This window comes from Pinus tabuliformis, chromosome 5_1, assembly GCF_031772625.1.
Source record: "Pinus tabuliformis cultivar Carrire ecotype Pingquan chromosome 5_1, CPIR1, whole genome shotgun sequence".
Taxonomy (NCBI): domain Eukaryota; kingdom Viridiplantae; phylum Streptophyta; class Pinopsida; order Pinales; family Pinaceae; genus Pinus; species Pinus tabuliformis.
In genome coordinates this window covers 382,284,507-382,292,080 of record NC_142305.1, presented here as the reverse complement: position 1 = coordinate 382,292,080, position 7,574 = coordinate 382,284,507, and the positions used below count along the sequence as shown (strand labels likewise).

General features: G+C 39.4%; 1 pseudogene; it reads left to right on the top strand.

Moving 5' to 3' along the window:
• The first annotated feature begins 3,933 nt into the window (after positions 1–3,933).
• LOC149165038 (sister chromatid cohesion protein PDS5 homolog C pseudogene) lies at positions 3,934–4,329 on the top strand (annotated as a pseudogene).
• The last annotated feature ends 3,245 nt before the right edge of the window (positions 4,330–7,574 follow it).

The following is a 7,574-nucleotide window of genomic DNA, read 5'->3' as shown; positions in this document are numbered from 1 at the left end:
GCATCAAATCTCACCCCATGTTCTCTTATTAATTTGCTTATCACTTTTATTAAATGGTCTCGTGTGACCATTGTATATATAAGTGGATCACATCTCACCCCTGTTCTCCTTTTCTTTTAGGTCAAGAGATGTTGAAAATGCAACAAGAAAAATCCTAGTTTAGTTTGTCCTTGAATTAAATTAGAAATTAAATTGTAATTCCACATCTCATAACAATTTGTAATAGTTACCTAAGTTAATTTGACTTAATTGACTCAGTTAATTCGAGTTGAGAGTCGTTGAGAGTCTAACTAGAGTCATGTAGAGTGTCTCCTTCTTTTTAGGAGCTCTCCTTGAGTTTATTTTGAGTTGTAATTATTTAATTCAGTTTAATTGAGTTAAATTCACTTAAACTAATTCCAACTTATGGAGGAATTAGTGGGAGATCCATTAGTGGGGTGTAACCTGTAGTAGCGAAGTGTAACCAGCACTGGTCAACCAGTAAACTGAAGATTCACTCATAATTAACTCATACATGTCAGATCAGAGAAAGACCTAGTTGAGATTGGAGTTCAGGGACAGTGAACTATCAGTTGTATAATCATCCAAATTGTATAGGTGGTGCATGCAATCAGAGGAAGGCCTATGAGGACTGCACAATTCATATTTGTGGAATTTCCCAATTAAATATGGGCTAATTCTCTAGGAAATTGTGCAAGGAAATAGGAGCTTGGCAGGTAGCAGAATTGGCTAATTATTGGCTTGAGCTAGTCTGGGAAGCAGTGAGATAGATAGAGATAGTGCAGAGGTTGTTCGGGATTGAACAAAGCACTGTAATCTTCTCATATTTTATGATTAATACAATATACAGATAACAGGGGTTTTTAGCTGTGGCTTTCCCCAGAAAATTATTGTGTTATGTGTGATTGAATTCTTTCTCTTTTATGCTTCGTGATTTCATTGATTGTTTATTGTTTCCACTGATGAGTAGAGTAGATTCAAGTCAATTGTTTTAGCACATTACAATATGCAGTTTGAATCTATAAGGAATTTCTACAGGGTATCAGAGCTAAAATCACTATAGAAGAGGAGAATACGAGTTTGTCTTTTGTAGGCGAAATCAAATTTGCAGTATCATACTTCAATGCTAACAGAATATCGTTCTACAAATTGAGACTCGAATATGCCCTTGATGGTAGTTCGAACTATATTGCTTGGAAGGACAAGATGGAAGTGTTGGAAGACAACATGCTTAAGGAATTCATAGACAAAGATATTCCTAAGCTAGTTGATGCTCAGGATCTAGCAGAGTGGAGAAAGTGTGTGGAAAAGGCGAGAAGGATTATCCTAGAAGGAGTTCAAGATCATATTGTCTCGAACCTCCATGGTAAGGAAACTCCATTTGTAATGTGGAAGGCCTTGACAGACCTATTTCAAAAAAACAGTGACCACAGGAAGCTGGCACTGAAGGAAAATCTCAGAAAGATCAAGATGGAGAAGGGCGACACAATACCGAAGTACTTGACCAAGTTCACCCAATGTCAAGATGAGCTTGGAAGTGTCGGTGTTATAGTTGTTGAAGACAATTTGGTGAGCCTAAGACTTCTAGGCCTTCCCAAGTGTTGGCACAACTACCAAGACTTAGTTAATTAGAGGGAGAAGCTACCAGAGTGGGAGCGATTGTGGTCTGAATTGGTACAAGAAGAGATTCGGCGGAACACCAAATATGGATCCTCATCTAAGCATGATGATGAGGAGAACTGTGCCTTAGCTAGAAAGGAAAAGAAAGGGAAGGGGAAGTCATCCCATTCCAAATCAGATTCCAGTCAAGGCGGAAATAAGAAGGACATGTCAAAGATTAAATGTTTTCACTGTCACGAGTTGGGACACTATGCCATAAAGTGTCTGCACAAGAAGGTCGGTAAGAATCCCTCAGGAGGAGTGACAGGTGAATCTCTTGCTTCACAATTCGAACTGGATTTCACCCTCATCGCTTGCATGGTGACATCGGTGATGGGTAGTGTGTGGTACCTGGATAGTGGAACCTCATTCCATATGACCGACAACAAAGAGTTCTTCAGTGACTTGGAGGAGAAGGACCTCCAGATTCACATAGAGATGGGAGATTATGGGAGGTATAGTGCGACTAGCATCAATATTGTTACATTTAAGAGGGATTCTAGTACTCCTCTCACATTAAAAGATGGCATGTATATTCAAAATTTGAAGAAGAATTTGGTTTCAGTTGCCATGTTGGAGGACCATGGCTACGATGTGATATTTAGCAAGGGAAACAATTTCTTTTGTCACTTAGCCTCAGGACAGGTGAAGCGGGTCAAGGTTCGGGTGAAGAACCTCTACAAATTGGATGTAGAATACCGCGCTACTTTGAGCACAAAAGTAGAGAAGGTGTAGAGCCGAGACATTGGTGATTTGTGGCATAGAACATTGGGTCACTTGCACCATGAAGCTTTGAAGATCATGCAACAAATTTATACAAGACTTCCCAAGGGTACACTAGAGTAGAGATACACATGCAAAGGGTGTACATTAGGGAAGTACACTAAAGCTTCCTTTCATGATAAAGATAGTCGAGCGCAAGCGATCCTTGATAAAGTTCACTCATATGTGTGTGGACCATTCTCGAAAACATCCACGACCAAGCATAGGTATTATGTAATATTTGTTGATGTTTTTTCTTGTAAGTGTTGGATTTTCTTCATGTAGAAGAAAGATCATACGTTCACTAAATTTTGTGAATTTAAAGCACTTGTCGAGAAACATACTGGTAGGAAAGTAAAAGCTCTTAGAAACGATAACGGTGGAGAATATGTTTCGAATGAATTCAAGAAATTTTGTGCATCAGAAGGCATTCAACGAGAGTTAATAGCACCTCATAACCCACAACAGAATGGGGTGGATGAAAGGAAGAACAAAAGTATTGTGGGAGTGGCACAGACGATGTTACATGATCAAGGCCTACCGTTGCACTTGTTATCACTGAAAAAATTTCAAAAACAATTTGGACAACTTGTATGGTTTCAAAGTTGTAAGTCAGTGTGGGTCTAGTCTTTTCATCTGGTTTTAGAGTCTAAATAGTTTGAATAGGAGTCCTGTTAAGAGTATTGTTGGTATGTATAAAGGGGTCAATTCTCTGTTTTAGTCTATTATTGGTCTCACATCCCACATGGATATCATATGTCCAAACTCATTTCAAAGCCGAAATTGTCTAGGTGATTTCGTAGCGCCTGTAATCATTTTAAAGTGGTCTTGCAACACATAAATCCTTTTTAACAGTTTCGCAGCGCAACATGTTTTAGGTGATTTTGTAGCGCATAATTCATATTTTGCACTGGCTGCGCTACGAAACTGGGGATTTGTTTGAATCCATAGCCATTCTTTCACAGCTGTCATATCCATCAAAATCCATCAACAATTGTCAGCCTATACACTTCGTCTATCATATCCGACCGCTTATCCTCATCATTAGGTCGTTAGGTGTCTTGGTACTTGCACACGTTTGCAGTTGTATTTTACTCAGCGGTTTTGGTCGTTCAATCAGGATTGAAGTTTCTTGTCAACAGCTGGAGGAATGATACAAATGATATTCTTGCAGATGAAATGGGCCTTGGAAAAACTGTGCAATCTGTGTCAATGCTCGGGTTTTTACAGAATGTGCAGAAGATACACGACAATCGTGCAAGTAGAGAGGTTTGGTAATGATTTCAATTCATCACAACTGCTGGCAGTAGCATAAAGAAGAAGTATCTCACAACAGAGATGTCAACAGAAGGAGATTCTCAGAGTGATTTCCAAAAGGAATACCATGAGACTATTTATGATATTTGTCAACAACCACTTCAGTTGCCCCTACCAAATGTTTCAAGTACAGTTCAGGAATTTCAGAAAGTGGAGGACTATTTATCTATGGTGGAACAGTAACCTTCTGAGATAATGCAGGATGCAGTGATTCCATCCATAAGTGCGTTGGTAAAGACAGAGCTTCTAAGGCACCAAGACAAAGATGTCAGGCTCATTGTTGTTACTTGCATTAGTGAAATCATTAGAATAACGGCACCTGAAGCACTATATAATGATGATTTAATGAGGGAAATATTTCAGTTGATTGTTGGAAGCCTTCAGGGACTAGATCAAATGAATAGTCCCACATTTGGAAGGAGGGTAACAATTTTAGAAACTGTCGCAAAAATCAGGTCATGCATTGTCATGCTGAACCTTCAGTGTGATAATCTCATCCTTGACATGTTTCAACATTTCTTTGCCAGTGCTAGTGAGAATCACACTGAAAACGTATCTGCTTCAATGCAAACAATTATGAGTTTGGTTTGAATGAGAGTGAAGACATATCACAACAATTGTTATCTGTTTTACTGAATAGCTTGAGAAGAGACAAGCAAAAAGCTTCACCAGCTGCCCTTGCACTAGCCGTAAATGTTGTTAAACGCTGTGCAGAAAAGTTGAGGCTAATAATCATGCTCATTTACAGGTTGTTCCCATAACCTTGTCCAAAGCATCAACTATGCGAAGTGAATTTTTAAAGGCAGGGAAGAAGACTGTGCTTTTGAAATTACACAGCAGTTTCGTAGCGTGCTACGAAACTGCTGTAGCTGCATGTTACAATTCAGTTGATCAATTATGATTGACAAAGTGGCAAATCTTTTTGAAAGGTTTTGTCATCACACAGGTACATGAAAACGGTGGACAGCACATCAAGGACGTGGCAGTCTGCTCTATTTTGGGTAATTAAAGGATAAAGGACATGCTTCTTTGGATTCAAACAGTTTGAGGTAAACCAAAGACCAGTAAAACAAGGATAATTTCCTATGATTCAGGACAATGGAAAACGTGTGACATTGAAGACCAACATGGAGCCTTGAAGATCCATCACAGCCAAACTAAAAGAGACCACTTGTCAGGGAATAAATCCTGATTGTAATAAATGCTACATTCAGCATGATGTAGAATTAGAATCCTAATTGTTTTAGGATTCTAGAGCTGTCAATTAACAGTCAGTTGTATTTATTAGTTAGTTAAAGGGTTAATAGGTGTCATTAGAAGTAGCTTTCGAGTTCCCTTAATGTTTAAGGAGGAATCTCGATCAGTTAGAATAAGAGCTCTATATATAGCTAAAACAGCAATGTAATCAGGGTTGGAAATTCTATGAAAAAGCTGGTATTTGGCCTATGTAAGACTCATTCTCAGTAATATACATGCTTGATTTTACTTCTCAGGATTCATGAAGGGTTTTTTATGTTCAGAATAGGTGATGTTGTCCTTTTCTTAATTCTTACAGTGGTATGGATGTATAATCACTCAGAATTCACTGAATGTGCTCTGACTTCCTGTATACATGCATAAACTGTGTGGTCCCTTATGAGTTTATGTTCTGAATGTTTAAACGCTGAATGCCCTGACTTCCATGTAAGGTTGAGTTCATTGTTATATTGAGGTGTTGTTGACTCCATAAGCCCAATGGATAGTTTTGTTTAATGTGTTTCCACCATTCATATTTTTCACAGTTGTTCTATAAGAGTTAGCCATCTTATCTTTAATCAAAATCATTAATCCATCAAGAGAGAGCCCTCTCAGGTTGAGGAGGCTAAGCCTCAGCCTAAAGTCGGTTTGAAATAGTTACTTGAAGTCTTCCTGGTCTGCAGCCTTCCAGGGCCTGATTTTGAGATAACAGCACTTATGGGCTGAAGCATGCAACACAATTGTTTATTTGCATAACAAAATCTCTCATCGAATTCTCGGAATGACTACACCAGAAGAAGATTTTTCAAGTAAGAAACCAGGTGTGGCACACTTTAGGATGTTTGGTTCATCAGCCTACTATCATGTTACCAAAGATGCATAGAAAAAGCTAGATCCAACTGCTGAGTTGGGCATATTTGTGGGGTAAACTGATACACCTCACAATTATCAGGTGTACCTGTCATCCAACAGGATGGTAGTGGTTCTTAGAGACGTGAAGTTCGATACAGAGAAGGTCGTGAGATGTTCCCTTTGAGAGGGAGCTTCAGTTACATGCAAATGAGGAGATTTTAGCTCCAAAGGAGGAACCTCAGGATGATGTGGAGCAGCCACATGCAAAGGAGAAGAGAGTGAAATCACCCACTCATGCAGAGACTTCCCAAGATGGAAGGAAGCACACTAGAGAGGCTGACAAATTGATGCATGATGCTAGAGAGAATGTGGGAACACCCACATCACAACACAGGCAAAGGATGTCACTAGATCAGTACATTGGCTACATGGATCTGATGAGCGAGAGTGTAGAGATTGAGCCATCCTCATTTGAGGAAGTAGTGCAAAAACCAGTATGGGTTGATGCCATAATTGAGTATGAATCCATTATTAGAAAGAGTGTTTGGGAAGTGGTCCCAAGACCAACAAACAAGTCAGTGGTGAGTTCCAAATGGATTTACAAGGTAAAGAAAGCAACATATGGGAGTGTGGAGAAACACAAGGCCAAATTTGTGGCCAAAGGGTTCTCTCAGGTGGAGGGAATTGATTACAAGGAGACCTTTGCTCGAATAGCAAGGTATTCTTCAATAAGATCTATTCTAGCATTATCAGTGCAGATGGGATGGAAGATACATTAGATGGATGTGAAGACAACATTCCTCAACAATATGATTGAGGAAGATGTGTATATTGAGCAGTCAGAAGGATTTGAAACCTTCAACAAAGAGTTGCATGTGTGTAGACTCAAGTGAGCATTGTATGGACTAAAACAAGCACCCCATTCTTGGTACACCACGATTGACAATTATTTCACCGAGTTGGGCTTCACAAAAAATGAAGCAGATACGAACCTTTACCATATTGCAGTTGAAGGTAAATTGTTGATTATAGTATCATATGTTGATGATTTTGTTCTAATAGGTGATGAGAAGCTTATAAAATATTGCAAAGAGGGTCTTGCAAGAGAATTCGAGATGAAGGACTTGGGGCTCATGCATTACTTTCTTGGTATGGAAGTATGGCAAGGAGATGGGGAATTTTTTGTCTCTTAGGGCAAGTATGCCAACAAGATACTGAAGAAGTTCCACATGGAGAGAAACAAACCCATGGAAACTCCTCTAGCAGGTAATTGGAGGAAGGAAGATGCTACTTCAGGTGAAGTAGTGGAGGCTACTATTTATAGATAACTTGTGGGTTCACTTATGTATTTGGTGAACACATGACCAGACATGTGTTTTGCAGTTAACCAACTTAGTCAAGCCATGGTTAATCCAACCAAAATTTATTGGAAGGCAGCTAAACATGTGTTGAGATACCTCAGAGGCACCACTTAGTTTGGTCTTTGGTATAGATGGACAGAGGGAGTGAAGCTTCAAGGCTTCACAGATGCAGATTGGGCAAGGAGTCCATCCAACAGGAAGAGCACATCAAGGGGAATATTCAATATTGGGTCAGCATCAGTTTCTTGGTACAGTAGGAAATAACGACCAGTTGCACTCAGTTCAGAAAAGGTAGAGTACATGGCTGCTAGTCAAGCAACTTGTGAGGCTAGTTGGATGAGGAACATCCTTGTCGGGTTATTTGGTCAGCAGATGGATCCTATAGTG